The following is a 17147-nucleotide window of genomic DNA, read 5'->3' as shown; positions in this document are numbered from 1 at the left end:
CACGGGTGTGACATGCTGTCTAGTGCGCTAGCTGAGTTAAGCACTGACCAGGAATCAAACCCAAGGGTTACATGGTTTGTGTGGTTCAGCAGATTACTTGTTGGTTAATGTTACCCACCTAATATTACAGGAGCTAGTGTTCACTTTATTGTTGGGACAGAGTAAAAGGAACTTTATATCACATCCAGCTGTGACAGGCATGTCCTGGGAATATTTAATACTGGCATTAAGAACATAGAATCATGGAAAGCTCTCCGTGGGATCCAAACCCTTTCCGTGGTGGGCCCTCATTAAAATAAAATTGGTGCGCTGCCATTGCTAAATGAGCGCTGAGAGGCAGCTCGACCAAAGGAAGGGTGGCGGGGTGGGGAGGGGGTGAGCCATTCAGCCCCTCGAGCCTGTTCCGCTATTGTTAGATCCGTCTTTCGGATAAGATGTTAAACCGAGGCCCCATCTGCTCTGTCAGGTGGACCTAAAAGATCCCATGGCATTATTTCGAAGAAGAGCTGGGGAATAACCCCTGGTCTCCTGACCAATATTTATCCCTCAATCAACATAACAAAAACAGATTATCGGGTCATTATCACATTGCAGTTTGTCAGATCTTACTGTGTGCAAATTGGCTGCCGCGTTTCCTACATTACAACAGTGACTACACTTTAAAAGTACTTCATTGGCTGTAAAGCGGTTTGGGACATCCCGGGGTCATGAAAGGAGGTATATAAATGCAATTCTTCCTTTTGTTCTTTCTATAGCTGATCGGTACCTCAAATCCATTTACCCACCTGTGCTCCACTTCCTTTGATACCTTTACCCAACAAAAAAGTATCAATCTCAGTCTCGAAAATGCAAATTGACCCAACATCCAGTCTTTTTTGAGGGTGGTGAGAGTGGGGGGTGTTGTGTATGGAGAAAGAGTCAGACTGAACACTGTGAGCTCAAAGTAACATGTGACTTTAGTATTTTATTGCAGGTCTCCAGAGTGTCTCTCCAACCTGTGAAGCTTTTTAAAATAACTGTGCTCCCAAGGGATTATGGGATCCCATGGATAGGGGAATGAGCCCCTGGTGGCTGTACAGAGTAAATACAAGTCCACATATATAACAACATCCCCCCCCCCAAAGTCAATAGTGCAACTATTTACAATGTGAGTCGATCTGGGGCCCTTCTTGCCCTGGTTGATTGTCTCGGTGTGAAAGCTGGTGTTGTTGAATCATTTGTTGGGCCCTCGCTGGGCTGCTGTGCAGCTGGCCTTGCTGGGCTGCCTGGTGTGTTGGGCCCTGCAGGGCTGCTGTGGATGATGGATTCTGCTTCGTGGTCAACCGTGGTGTCAGTTGCCACTGGTGTGTATGGTGTATGTTGGGGGATCAAAATAGGTAGGTTCCAAAGTGGGTTGCTCAGGATAGTCCGTGAACCTGAGTTTGATTTGGTCCAAGTGTTTCCGGTGAATGAGTCCATTTGAAAGTTTGACCCGAAACACCCTGCTCCCCTCTTTGGCCACGACAGTGCTGGGAAGCCACTTGGGATCTTGTCCATAATTTAATACAAATACAGGATCATTGATTTCAATCTCATGTGACACATTTGTGCTATCATGGTATGCACTTTGTTGAAGCCGCCTGCTCTCTACATGTTCATGTTGATCAGGGTGAACTAATGAGAGCCTTGTCTGAAGTGTTTTTTTCATGATCAGTTCAGCAGGTGGGATCCGAGTGAGTGAGTGGGGTCTCGTGCAGTAGCTAAGCAGGACTCGGGATAGGCGATTCTGCAGTGAGCCTTCAATTACCCTCTTCAAGCCTTGCTTGATGGTTTGCACTGCTCTCTCTGTCTGACCATTGGACGCTGGTTTAAATGGGGCAGATGTGACATGTTTGATCCCGTTATGGGTCATGAATTCTTTGAACTCAGCACTGGTAAAACATGGCCCGTTGTCGCTCACCAGGACATCGGGTAAACCGTGTGTGGCAAACATGGCCTGCAGGCTTTCGGTAATGGCAGCGGACGTGCTAGCTGACATTGTCACACATTCAATCCACTTGGAGTACACGTCTACAACCACAAGGAATATTTTACCCAAGAACGGGTCTACATAGTCGACATGTACCCTAGACCACGGTTTGGAGGGCCAAGACCATAAACTTAGCGGCGCCTCCCTGGATACATTGCTTAACTGCGAGCATGTATTACATCTGTGAACGCAGGACTCTAAGTCCGCATCGATACCGGTCTTGGGTAAAATGTTCCTTGTGGTTGTAGACACGTACTCCAAGTGGATTGAATGTGAGACAATGTCGGCTAGCACGTCCACTGCCATTACCAAAAGCCTGCAGGCCATGTTTGCCCCACACGGCTTACCCGATGTTCTGGTGAGCGACAACGTGGGATCTGGCTATCGCTTTCATCATTACGATGCCTGGGTGGGTACTGTGGAAGTCATTGATGAAGGTGTCTCTGTCCTTCTTGAGGACCACTACTTGATTGCCCCACAGAAGGCAGTCTGCCTGTATAGACATTTCATCTTTGCGCTGCTGGAACGGCTTTATCTCTTCCTGCATTTCCACTGGACCATTGGACCAGCTCCCGTGAAGCACACAGCTTTTGACTAGTGATAATAAGGGGTCCTGGCTTGTCCAGGTTTTGATCTGTCGGGCAGTGACGGGTAATTGCTCATTCTCAAATGCTTCCATAACCATGGCTAGAACTGCGGACTGCGCCATTTCCACCCCCGTGGTGGGCAATGGCAGCCTACTGAGAGCATCGGCGCAGTTTTCTGTGCCTGGCCTGTGGCGGATGGTGTAGTTGCATGCGGACAACGTGAGCGCCCATCTCTGGATGCGGGCTGATTCGTTGGTATTTATCCCTTTACTCTCGGAAAACAGGGATATAAGTTGTCTTTGGTCAGTTTCCAATTCAAATTTTAGCCCAAACAGTTATTGATGTATTTTCTCTACCCCATAGACACACGCTAACGCTTCTTTTTCAATCATGCTGTAAGCTCTCTCACCCTTAGACAGACTCCTGGATGCATAAGCAACCGGTTGCAGTTTCCTGAAATCATTAGCTTGTTGCAATACACACCCAACGCCATATGACGACGCATCACATGCTAGTACCAAACGCTTACATGGATCATACAACACAAGCAATTTGTTTGAGCATAACAATTTTCTCGCTTTAACAAAGGCATTTTCATGGCTTTTGCCCCAAACCCATTTGGTCCACTTTTCGTCGTAAGACATGTAGTGGTTCTAACAGTGTGCTGAGACCCGGTAAGAAGTTACCAAAGTAGTTCAAGTGTCCCAGAAACGACCGCAGCTCCATCACGTTCTGTGGCCTTGGTGCTTTCTCGATTGCCTCTGTCTTTGCGTTGGTGGGCCTGATGCCATCCGCCGCAATCCTCCTTCCCAGGAACTCCACTTCAGGTGCCAGGAAAACGCACTTCTAGCATTTTAACCTGAGCCCCACGCGGTTGAGTCGACTAAGAACCTCCTCCAGGTTCTGCAGATGCTCGACTGTGTTCTGACCTGTGACCAAGATGTCGTCCTGGAAGACCATGTTGTGCGGGACCGACTTAAGTAAACTTTCCATGTTTCTCTGGAATATCGCTGCCGCTGATCGGATTCCAAACGGGCACCTGTTATAAACAGAAAGACCTCTGTGCGTGTTGATGCAGGTGAGGGCCTTCGATGATTCCTCCAGTTCCTGCGTCATGTAGGCTGAAGTCAGATCCAGCTTCGTGAATGTCTTTCCTCCCGCCTGCGTTGCAAAGAGGTCGGTGGCTTTTGGTAATGGGTATTGGTCCTGCCACTTTGTAATCGCCACAGATTCTGATGGTGCTGTCTCCCTTGAGGATTGGCCCACTCGCTGAACTTGATCGGTGAAATGATGCCCTCTCGTTGCAGCCGGTCTAGCTCGATCTCTACCCTTTCTCTCATCACGTACGGTACTGCTCTCGCCTTGTGATGGATGGGTCGTGCCCCCGGAATTAGGTGGATCTGCACTTTTGCTACTTGGAATTTCCCAATGCTGGTTCGAACAGCGAAGGAAATTTGTTTAAGACCTGGGCACACGAAGTGTCGTCAGCGGGCGATAGCACTCAGACATCGTCCCAGTTCCAGCGTATCTTACTCAGCCAGCTCCTGCCGAGCAGTGTGTGACCATCGCCCGGTGCCACCCAAAGTGGTAGCTTGTGCACCGCTCCATCATAGGAGACCTTTACGGTAGCACTGCCGATTACAGGAATCAGTTCTTTTGTGTAAGTTCTTCATTTCGTGTGAATTGGAGTTAAGACTGGCCTTTAGGCCTTGTTGCACCACAACCTTTTGAAAGTCTTTTTGCCCATGATGGACTGGCTCGTGCCCATGTCCAGCTCCATTGACACCGGGAGTCCATTTAGTTCAACATTCAGCATTATCAGGGGACAATTCATGGTGAATGTGTGTACCCCATGTACCTCTGTTCCTCTATCTGAGGCTCTGTTTTGTCGTGATCCACCTCTGCAACATGGTGGTTTGCCTGGTGTCCAATATACTGGTAGGCATTACAGACACCCGTACAACTGTAATATAATATGTTAAACTAATACATAGATTAACTTTGTATAGAATTACTGATCAATAATAATTGGAACACAATACAAAATGTAGAAATAGTACAGGTTGGACCTCTCTGGTCCGGGACTCTCTGGTCTGGAAACATCCGTGGTTCGGCATTAGATGGGCCTGAGGGAGAGGAGGGTTTATACGCGGTTGTGGGCAACGACCTGGAAGTATTTTGCGCATGCGCTATGCAGAAAGCCACTGCGCAGAATTTAGTCATTGTCTGGAAACACTCCCTAAAAAAAAAGAGCAACAAACCAGCGCGTTAACCACCACTGGGAGCAGCTGTCAGTCAGTGAGTGTATGCGGCGATTGGTTGGAGCGGCTAACAATCAGTGAGTGTGTATACCGGTGCTGAGGGTGTCGCCCACAGGCTGCCAGCACGCACACACATAGACACACATACAGGAGCCCGGGCGCTGTCAACAGATACCGGTAAGACTAGGCTAGTGTCCTCCCGTGGTCCGCAAATTTCTCTGTTTCAGGTCTCAGGTCTCGAGGGTGCTGAACCACAGAGGTCCAAGCTGTACAAGAACAACAACAACTTGTATTTATATAGCACCTTTAACATAATGAAACATCCCAAGGCATTTCACAAGTGTATTATGAGACAAAAAATTTGACCTAAGTAGAAAAAATGCTTGGTCAAAGACGTATGTTTTAAGAAGTGTCTTGAAGGAGGAAAGAGAGGCAGAGAGGTTTAGGCAGGGAATTCCAGAGTTTAGGGCCTTGGCAACAAAAGACGTGGTCGCCAATAGTTGAGTGATTATAATCAGGGATGCTCAGGACGGCAGAATTAGAGGAGCGCAGATATCTCGGAGAGATGTGCGGCTGGAGGAGATTACAGAGATAAGAAATAGAAGCAGGAGTAGGCCATACAGCCCCTCGAGCCTGCTCCACCATTCAATAAGATCATGGCTGATCTGATCATGGACTCAGCTCCACTTCCCTGCCCGATCCCCATAACCCCTTATCCCCTTATTGTTTAAGAAACTGTCTATTTCTGTCTTAAATTTACTCAATGTCCCAGCTTCCACAGCTTTCTGAGGCAGTGAATTCCACAGATTTACAACCCTCTGAGAGAAGAAATTTCTCCTCATCTCAGTCTTAAATGGGCGGCCCCTTATTCTAAGATCATGCCCTCTAGTTCTAGTCTCCCCCTCCAGTGGAAGCATCCTCTCTGCATCCACCTTGTCAAGCCCCCTCATAATCATATACGTTTCGATAAAATCATCTTTCATTCTTCTGAATTTCAATGATTAGAGGCCCAACCTACTCAACCTTTCCTCATAAGTCAACCCCCCTCATCCCCAGAATCAACTTAGTGAGCCTTCTCTGAACAGCCTCCAAAGCAAGCACATCCCTTTGTAAATATGGAAACCAAAACTGCACGCAGTATTCCAGGTGTGGCCTCACCAATACCCTGTAGAGCTGTAACAAGACTTCCCTGCTTTTATACTCCATCCCCTTTGCAATAAAAGCTAAGATGCCATTGGCCTTCCTGATCACTTGCTGTACCTGCATACTATTCTTCTGTGTTTCATGCACAAGTACCCCCAGGTCCCGCTGTACTGCATCACTTTCTCCATTTAAATAATAAATTGCTCTTTGATTTTTTTTCTGCCAAAGTGCATGACCTCACACTTTCCAACATTATACTCCATCTGCCAATTTTTTGCCCACACACTTAGCCTGTCTGTGTCCTTTTGCAGCTTTTTTATGTCCTCCTCACACATTGCTTTTCCTCCCATCTTTGTATCATCAGCAAACTTGGCTACGTTACACTCAGTCCCTTCTTCCAAGTCGTTAATATAGGTTGTAAATAGTTGGGGTCCCAGCACTGATCCCCGGAGCACCCCACTCGTTACTGATTACCAACCAGAGAATGAACCATTTATCCTGACTCTCTGTTTTCTGTTTGTCAGTCAATCCTCTATCCATGCTAATATATTACCCCCAACCCCGTGAACTTTTATCTTGTGCAGTTATCTTTTGTTTGGCACCTTGTCAAATGCCTTCTGGCAGTCCAAATACACCACATCCACTGGTTCCCTTTTATCCACCCTGTTCGTTGCATCCTCAAAGAATTCCAGCAAAATTGTCAAACATGACTTCCCATCCATGCTGACTCTGCCTGATCGAATTTTGCTTTTTCAAATGTCCTGCTACTGCTTCTTTAATAATAGACTCCAATATTTTCCCAACCACAGATGTTAGGCTAACTAGTCTATAGTTTCCTGCTTTTTGTCTGTCTCCTTTTTTGAATAGGGGTGTTACATTTGCAGTTTTCCAATCTGCTGGGACCTCCCCAGAATGCAGGGAATTTGGGTAAATTGCAACCAATGCATCCATAATCCCTGCCGCTACTTCTCTTAAGACCCTAGGATCAGGTCCAGGGGATTTATCTGCCTTTAGTCCCATTATCTTACTGAGTACCACCTCCTTAAGTGATTGTGATTATGTTAAGTACTTCCACCCTATAGCCTCTTGACTATCCACTGTTGGAATATTGTTGGTGTCCATAAAGACTGATACAAAATACTTTTTTAGAGTTTTGACCATCTCCATGTTCCCCATTACTAATTACTCGGTCTCGTCCTCTAAGGGACCAACATTTACTTTAACCACTCTTTTTCTTTTTATATACCTATAGAAACTCTTGCTATCTGTTTTTATATTTTGTGCTAATTTACTTTCATAGTCTATCTTCCCTTTCTTAATCATTTTTTTAATCATTCTTTGCTGGCTTTTAAAAGCTTCCCAATCTTCTGTCCTCCCACTAGTTTTGGTCACTTTGTATGCCCTTGTTTTTAACCGTCTTTTATTTCTTTAGTTAGCCACGGATGGCTTTCTTTTCTCTTGCACCCTTTCCTCCTCACTGGGGAGGAGCGAGACCGTGGAGGGATTTGAAAACAAGGATGAGAATTTTGAAATCGAACCGTTGCTTAACCGGGAACCAATGTCGGTCAGCGAGTACAGGGGTGTGATGGGTGAGCGGGACTTGGTGCGAGTTAAGACACGAGCACCTGAGTTTTGTATCACCTTTAGTTTACGTAGGGCGGAATGTGGGAGGTCAGCTAGGAGTGTGTTGGAATAGTCAAGTCTAAAGGTAACAAAGGCATGGATGAGGGCTTCAACAGCGGATGAGCTGAGGCAGGGGCGGAGACAGGTGATGTTACAGTGGTGGAAATAGGCGTCTTAGTTATGGTGTGGATATTTGGTCGGAAGCTCATCTCAGGGTCAACTTTAACACCAAAGTTGTGAACAGTCTGGTTCAGCCTCAGGCAGAAGTTGAGAAGAGGAATGGAGTCAGTGGCTAGAGAACGGAGTTTGTGGTGAGGACCGAAAACAATGGCTTCGATCTTTCCAATATTCAATTGGAGAAAGTTTCTGCTCATCCAGAACGGGACGTCGGACAAGCAGTCTGATAATTTGAAATATCATGACAGGAGGGAAAGCACACAGTCCCTCACGTGGAGATACTTGTATCCTTGCCTTGGCACCATGCTGTAACCATGGAGATAGGATAGAAGAAAAATAGAAAAAGAAAAAAGAAATGAAAGAACTTGTATTTATATAGTGTCTTTCATCACCTCAGGATGTCCCAAAGCTCTTTACAGCCAATTAAGTAGTTTTAAAATATAATCATTGTTGTAACATAGGAAATGCAGCAGCCAATTTGCACACAGCAAGGTCCCACAAACAGCAAAGTGATAATGACTAGATAATCTGGTTGGGGGATAAATATTGGCCAGAATACCAGGGGGAACTCCACTGCTCTTCTTTGAAATATTACTCAAGTCTCTGGAATGGGCCTTGAACCCATTTTGACTCTGAGGTCACCGCTGACACTTCCTTGACATTAGTCCAATTTGATATCTTGCTTTGTTTTAGAAATAATTTACTTTTGGGGGTTGGGGGGTGAGGGCGGATTCTTCTCTCCTCCTCCTCTCCTGAAGGTTTGATTCTTTCTGGCATTCTGACACTATGCCCCTAGTTCTAGATTCCCCACAAGGGGAAACATCCTCTCTGCATCTAACCTGTCAATAGCTATACTATTTGCCTCAACCACTCCCTGTGATAGCGAGTTCCACATTCTCACCACTCTCTGGGTAAAGAAGTTTCTATTTGAATTATCTATTTGGTTTCTTGCTGACTATCTTATATCCTCCTCGATCACTTTGGCTTAGTGTCGCTCTGGGCAATCCACTTACCCACGAGTTCGCTGGGGAGAGATGATGGTTGCCTCTATTCAATAGGGCTCCGTTATATTCTAGCAACTGAGCATGGGAACCTAGTTCAATTCACTAAATGCTTCACCACTGATCTCTGTTTAACGAGATGAAACAGAGATAAGAAAACAAAATGATATTTCAATGTATTTTTACATTTATCAGATGTGCTTATTGCCATGGGAAGAAGCACAAACTAAAACACCATGAATAATTGCAAATATTCTGGTGCTTCCTGTTCAGGTATAAACAAGGAAGATATCAGTCTGTGAAATCAGACAAGGAAGTTATCAATCTGCGACGCTTTGTGGAATGGGCTCACACTTGTTTTCCACAGATTACTGCTTAGATGTTTCAGAAAGCACTGTTCCACGATTTCTGAGCCAAACATTTATGCTACTAACTACATTAACACAAATGAAGCTCACTTGGGGTAGAAATTTGCCCGAGGTCATAGGCAGTGCACGCGGGAGGCTGGCCTGACATTGGGCCTGGGGCCTAGTTTCAATAATTTAGGCGAGCTGCCCGCTCGTGTTATGCCTCCACAGGGAGTGCCCATTTCAGCAGATGAATTTGGGGCCGCCTACCTCGCCAGCAGCAGCCCTCAGGTAAGTTCCGGGGTGGGGGGAGGGCAGGATCGAAGCCAGCAAGAATGGAGCCAAGGGTAAGCACTCCTGCTCCTCCTGGCTCCACAAATTATTTTTAAAAATTTAAATTGACCTTTTCGGTGCCATTCATTTGCTAGGCCGCATTTACACCAGGAAAACATGAACGGATCAGGCTGCTTTTCTGCTCAGGTCTGGCCGGTTACACTAAGTATGGGATTGTGGTATAGTGGTTATGTTACTGGGCTAGTAATCAATGACCCAGAAACATGAGTTCAAAAGCAGCTGGGGAATTTAAATTGAGTTATTAAATAAATCTGGAATAAAAAGCTAGTATCAGTAATGGTGACAATGGGCCCAACTTTGGTCGTGACTTCCATCAATTCTTTTGGAGTAAGTTGTTTTTTCTGGTGTAAGTTAGAAAATGCCATTTTCCCCAAAAAATTTGCTCCAGAGTAAGTCAGTTCGGTACGATTTTTTTAGGTCCGTTTTTTTTTCAAAAGGGGCGTTCCCAGACACTTCCAACAGTTTTGGCCATTTATGCCACTTTGGTCAGCAAAAACGTACTCCAAATCCACTTAGGTCAGCGTATATGGCCAGCTCTGAAAAACCTTGCAAGCAGTTAAGAAAAAGCAACGCATATTCAGCAGACATTAGGGGAGGGAAGGGAACTGGAGAGGACCTCAACAACCAAGCAGCAAACATTAAGAAAAAGCTCAAACCAATAAAATACAATAAAAAAAGAAGTAAATCCTACCTTATATTTAAAGTCTGCCCGGAAAAGGCAGCAGGCCGGCCTGTGCATGAGGTCATTCAGCCTGGGATAGGGGAGGGAAGACGCACCAGAGAAGTGCGAGCTTGTGGGCCAGAGAAGTTGCAGCTGCTGGATCTGTGCATTTCATCGCGGGGGTGGGGGGGAGGGGGTGCAGGTATGTGAGAGCCCACCGAGCGACCGGAGAAGCTGCTGGATCTGCGCTTTTCATTGGGGGTGGGGGGAGGGTGCCGCCATAGAGAGAGAGATGCTGACTTCTATACAATGGGGAGGCTGGGATGGGTGGGGGTGGGGAAAGGAGGGTTTATTTTTTGAAGCTGTTCCTGTGTTGTATGCAGAGAGCAAAATTCACCAAAACGCACCCCGGTGTTTGGGCTCATTCGGAAGGAAATTTAATTTGGGGCTATCTACCAAAAAGTTTGGAACTCTAAAGTGCTTATGGAAGACACTACAAACTTTAATAGAATTATGAACTTTTACAAGACAAATTCAAGCCTGTGGACAGACCTAGGGAATAAAAGAAGCCCACTTGATTATGGGAACTGTCTGGGTGTGAGAACTGAGTCAACCTGTCTGGAAGAATGAGTATGTGGAAATCTTCCTCCACAAGAGACATTACCAGCATAGTATCACCCAGAGATAGCTCCCCATCAACATGGGTCAGGACAAACCATTTCAGCATATACATCACAAAGAGGCCCAATCCAGCCTGTATGCAAAAGACTAAGCACAAAAGGACATTGCAATTACCAAACTAATATTTTCATCAGGAAACAGTTTTGGAACATCAACCCACCCAGGACATATCAACTTTAACGAGCCCGACAAAATATTACAAAGAAGAACCAAGCCCGCCAAAATTATACAAAGGATTGTGAACAGATTGGGTGGCAAGATTAGAACACTGAAATGGTATAACTAGCCACTGTTTTCAACAGAGGAGAGAGAGGAGAGAGAGAAAGAGGAGAGAGAAAGAGAGAGGAGAGACCCTCTAGCCTCGAAGTCTTGAAGTCCTGAAGGAAGGAAGAACATCACCATCTACCATTAACTATCAAAAGGATTGGTAAGCATAGTCCCTGCCTGCCCTGGAGTCTAACCTAGCTAGAATTAGGTATTGGGAGGTGGGAAGTATAATTTTACTGCAACCCCCTTTGAATGTGTAGTGTATGGTACTTTATTAGAGTGATTATAAGTTTGACCTTGTACCTTTCCTTGTATTGTTCTTTATTAGAGTGATTGTAAGTTTGGCCGTGTATTTTCTTACTAGAGTAATAAGCCTGTATTACCTTGACTGTAATAAAACCAAAGTTATTTGCATCAAACCAGCGTCCTCTGCACTTTTGTCACACCCCCAAATAAATCCAGAGTACAGAACCCAAGGGAGGGGAGCGATTCAGAACTACTCAAGTTGGTCAGAAAGGAGCCTGACCCCCTCATAGAGAACATCCGCCCCCCACTTACATGTATTAATTGAACATGAGTAATTTTGAATGTAAAATATATTTTATTGAAAACTTTGCAGTGTACTTAACTTTATTGTAATAAAAATATTCTTGTATCAAAATTTACTCTTTAAGATCACTTAAACATTAAGATCACTTATAAACTTGTACCGTTACATAACTTACAAAAAACACCCAATGTGAGAACAATCACACTCTAAGATCACTTAAAATTTAAATTCACTTATAAATGTCGAAAGTTACATAACTTATAAAAAACATCCAATGTGAGAAAAGTTAGAACAGTGAGTGAAGTGACATAAACAACAAAAACAAAAACAAAAGCATCAAAGAAAGGCTGCACCATCTCTCATCCCCCTTAGTCTAAGGCCGCCCGCTGCACTTGGTCTTGGGCTGTCCACGACCTCTGCCCACAGGCGGTGGTGCAGTGTTTCTGGGATGCACACCAAGATTCTTCTTTCGAACATCTCGACCACTGGGCATCTCTTGAGGTTGGGGGGTGTCAACGACACGTGGCAAATTGGAGGGCCCAGGCGGTAAGTTGGAGGGCCCAGGGGGCAAGCTGGAGGGTGCAGCCTTGGCCTGTTCAGAGCTTGGTGCGGGGATTGGAGTGGGAGTGGCAGTTGATTCTGTCAATGGGCGCGGGGTCTGGGCGTGTTCCCTTGTTGCAGCAGCTTACTCAGACATTCCCTCCCTCATGGCCTTGGTCATTGTAGCTGTCGTCCTTTCCACTACCTCTCTCATGGCCACCATTCCCTCACTGATGTTAGCGGACATGGTTCCCGTTTCCCGTGGCATTACTGTTACTTCTCCCGACAGTCCCGCGACCTCCTCACTCACCCCAGTTGTGGTGTCCAGGAGTGATCGGGTAAGCTCAACGCTCTCCCCACCCAATGCCATCATCTGAACCACATCTGTTGCATCTTGCAGCTCAGGAGAGTGTGGTCCATGTCTCCTTCTCCTCCCTCTGGATCTGGGTCACGGCATCCCACTGGGAGGCGCAGGCTGGGACCTTGGGACACTAGGTGTTCCCTGCTGATTTGCAGCAGCACCACCACCACCACCCACTGCCGGGACGTGTAACCTCGGAAGGTGGGGCCACGGGTGGGCAATGCAGCAGCACCACCACCACCACCACCACCCACTGCCGGGACGTGTAACCTCGGAAGGTGGGGCCACGGGTGGGCAATGCAGCAGCACCACCACCACCACCACCACCCACTGCCGGGACGTGTAACCTCGGAAGGTGGGGCCACGGGTGGGCAATGCACCAGCACCACCACCACCACCCACTGCCGGGACGTGTAACCTCGGAAGGTGGGGCCACGGGTGGGCAATGCACCAGCACCACCACCACCACCCACTGCCGGGATGTGTAACCTCGGAAGGTGGGGCTACGGGTGGGCAATGCAGCAGCACCACCACCACCACCACCCACTGCCGGGACGTGTAACCTCGGAAGGTGGGGCCACGGGTGGGCAATGCAGCAGCACCACCACCACCACCACCCACTGCCGGGACGTGTAACCTCGGAAGGTGGGGCCACGGGTGGGCAATGCAGCAGCACCACCACCACCACCACCACCACAGGGACCTGCAACCTCAGACGGTGGGAAACCATAGAATGTCGAACTACTAATGACGGAAGAGCCTGGCAAGTGAGATATGTTGACCTCCTCAAGATTCAGTAGAACACTCCTGTCATCGAACCCCTCCCACATCCACTCAAAGTGCCCCTCTCGCCAATGTTGTTCTGGAGGGTTGCTCTCCTCTTCAGGCTCATCCACATCTGAATCTTGATTTGGATTATCAGGAGGATTGCCCTCAAGTTCTGCAACATATAACAGAAGAGTGAAATGGGTGGCATGAGTAGGCTCACACATAGCAGGCCAAGGAGCAGGTTGATTTGAAAGGTCACGATGACTTTTCATGACTTACCCACTCCCTCACGTGTGGGCCCAGCTTGTGCAGTACTGATGGTTTTTTTCCAAGCAGGACCCATCAAAGCAGTGACCCTCTCTTCCAAGGGTTTCAGTGGGTGCAGATTTGCCGGTCCTCCTTCTGTTCTAGTTCTTTCACTTTTGTTGTGGGCCAGTTTCTTCTGCAAAGATGAAAATGCAACATTTTAGAGAGGGTGTCTTTCTGCTCAGTGGGACATATACAGCTGGTCACATTTACAATTGAAATTACCTTGAATAAATGGAAATATTATTTACACTAACTACTTGACCAAGGTCCTGCCACTTCTTTTTACACTGCCTTCCAGATCTCTTGTTGATCACCATCCGCAGAATTCTTCTGCAACTTGGTTCCAGCGTTTCTTCATCTCTTTGGGTGGCACTTTTGTGTGACCTCTGCTGGTATCCAGGTGCTGCCATCTGTTCTCAACCACAGTAACTAGTGCCTCGACTTCGCCATGCAAGAAATTCTTTGTTCTTGGTGGACGTTGCTGCATTATTTCTGCAACTGCTCCGAGACACTAACGGGACTTTTGCAATGCTCCGACACACTTTTCCACTGCACTTAGTCAAAGTGTGATTTTTCAAAACACACAGTCCTCTGAGACACTTAGCAGCACTTTTGCAATGATCCCAAACACTTTTCCAGGCATGCAACAGTTAATTTCAGGCAGGACACTGCTGCTTTCATTCAGCACACCAGCTATTTAGATTCAGAGCTCTCCTGGGAGGCAAACAATTACTGCTGCGATGCACTTCAAAAATGGCAGAGTGCCAAGTTTTCTCTCTATTACGCATGCGCACCCATTGGGGCCGGCACCACTGCCAGGATGGGGCGAGTTTTTCCCGCTGCTGTTTCCAGTGTGCAAAGTCGTCGCGCTTGAGGTCAGTGCACCGACAAAATGGCTTGGGTAATGTTGGGCCCCATGAAACTACTGGATTGTTGTAAAAACCCATCTGGGTCACTAATACCCTTTAGGGAAGCAAACCTGCTGACCTTACCTGGTCTGGCCTACATGTGACTCCAGACCCACTGCCCTTTGAAATGGCCTAGCAAGCCACTCAATTGTCAAGAAGGTGGCTCACCACCACCTCAAGAGCAATAAGGATGGGCAATAAATGATGGCTTTGCCAGCGATGCTCACACCCCATGAATGAATTTTTAAAAAGTGGTCCTAAAACAGGCAGTGGTGATCCTCACTGGGATATGAATGGGCTCCTAATGCCGGTTTTAGGCAGCCAGCCCAGACACCTGAAAATTATTGATGCCAACATGGTGTTGAATGTTTTATAGGCTCCCTTCAGTCACAGCGGCTCGCCCATTTTGCACGCATTTTCTGTCTATCCCACGGGACGGGCCCTAAATCCAAAACATTGTTCCAAACTGGTCTGAATTGGGGCCATTTTGGTTTCTTCGGGTCACCTGTGTGAGGTCTGAATTTGAGCTGCTCTTCACACTATAATGCAGTTTTAGCTGTGAATGTGGTAACAGTTAATTAGAATAGTGATCTTAATAGGAAACATGTAGCAGTGTTGTATAAAATTGCACTTCAAGCTGCTACTGAACTTATATCAAGTTTACACACATGCTAACTGCCAGCATTTCACACAGATAGTCAATCAGCCAGGGCAACATTCACATATTTTATCTTGAAAATTAGCGTGGCTCCCAATTCTGCCTCTTAGCACCTTTTCGGCTCCGATCTTCTCATTCCTCCTATTCTGCATAATACAACACCTATACACACAGTGCACAGGAATTCTCAGGAGACTTAGAAATACCATGCACAGTGTGCAGTGGTGTTCAGTTCAGCAACACCAGAATGTGGGAGCCAGAGTAGTGGGCACCGGAGGAGCCAGGCTGAGGGGGTGCGTAGAGCTAGGGTGGAACCAGCATTTGTAACAATTTGTACTATTTTAAATGTGCCGCCTACAACACTGACTGGAATAATCCCATGATTCAAGTCCTCTATTTATCTGTCAGAGATGCTGTCTTTCAGATGAAACGTGAAACAAAGGCCCCATCTGCCCTCTCAGGTGGACGTAAAAGATCCCACGGCACTATTTCAAAGAAGAGCGGGATGCCCGGTGTTGTGGCCAATATTTATCGCTCAACCTAAATCATTAAAAACAAATTATTGGGTCATTATCACAGTGCTCTTGGTGAAAGCTTGCTGTGTGCAAATAGCCTGCTGTGTATCCTACATTAGAAAAGTAACTACGCTTCAAAAGTACTTCATTGGCTGTAAAGTTCTTTGGGATGCCCTGAGGTTGTGAAAGGCGCTATATAAATGCAAATCTTTCTTTCATGAGAAATCTTTTTCATAATAGAAAACTAGTTTAAAATATTTTCTCAGAGTAGCGGATTATCTGCTCCAACTGAGAGAAATAAGTTTTAAAGTATAAAGAAAAATCATTTCCAATTAGAAAGAAGTTCTCAATAAAATTGATGCAATATCCCTTTATAATAACAAAATAAAAAAAACATTGCCTAAATTTTGTTGTAGACTCCGAAATATTGCAAAAGGCAACAAATAAATAAAGACTATGAAGTGGTCAACATATCTATTGAACATTAAACAGCTAAGTAAACTTACAAATTTTAAGATCACTTACAAACTCTAAGATCATTTAAAAATTTAAGATCACTTACAAATTTTTTTACGTAAATTTACATAACTTACAAAAAACTTATCGAAACATAGAAACATAGAAAATAGGTGCAGGAGTAGGCCATTCGGCCCTTCGAGCCCGCACCAACATTCAATATGATCATGCAACTTTAGTATCCCATTCCTGCTTTCTCTCCATACCCCTTGATCCCCTTAGCTGTAAGGGCCACATCTAACTCTGTTTTGAATATATCTAAGGAACTGGCCTCAACAACTTTCTGTGGTAGAGAATTCCACAGGTTCACAATTCTCTGAGTGAAGAGGTTTCTCCTCATCTCGGTCCTAAATGGCTTACCCCTTATCCTTAGACTGTGACCCCTGGTTCTGGACTTCCCCAACATCAGGAACATTCTTCCTACATCTAACATGTCCAATCCCGTCAGAATTTCATATGTTTCTATGAGATTCCCTCTCATTCTTCTAAATTCCAATGAATATAAGCCTAATCGATCCAGTCTTTCTTCATATGTCAGTCCTGCCATACCGGGAATCAGTCTGGTGAATCTTCCCTCTGTTGTGTATCTGTAAAGCATGCACTCCCATGTTCCGCCACCAGGGAGCTCATCCCCTGAAGTCCCAAGAGATCCCAGCATCCCTTGGGAGCATTGTATATAAGCCGGCCCCTAAGGCCTGTTCCTCACTCTGGAGTGTTTTATTAAAGACTGAGGTCACTGTTAATTTAACATCACTGTGTGCAGCTTCATCTGTGTTAGGAACACAATACCCTCAATAGCAAGAATGTCCTTCCTCAGATTAGGAGACCAAAACTCTACATAATATTCAAGGTGTGGCCTCACCAAGGCTCTGTACAACTGCAGTAAGCCCTCCCTGCTCCTATACTCAAATC

This window comes from Pristiophorus japonicus, chromosome 1 (genome assembly GCF_044704955.1).
Source record: "Pristiophorus japonicus isolate sPriJap1 chromosome 1, sPriJap1.hap1, whole genome shotgun sequence".
In the NCBI taxonomy this organism is placed as follows: Eukaryota; Metazoa; Chordata; class Chondrichthyes; family Pristiophoridae; genus Pristiophorus; species Pristiophorus japonicus.
This window is presented reverse-complemented; position numbering follows the sequence as displayed.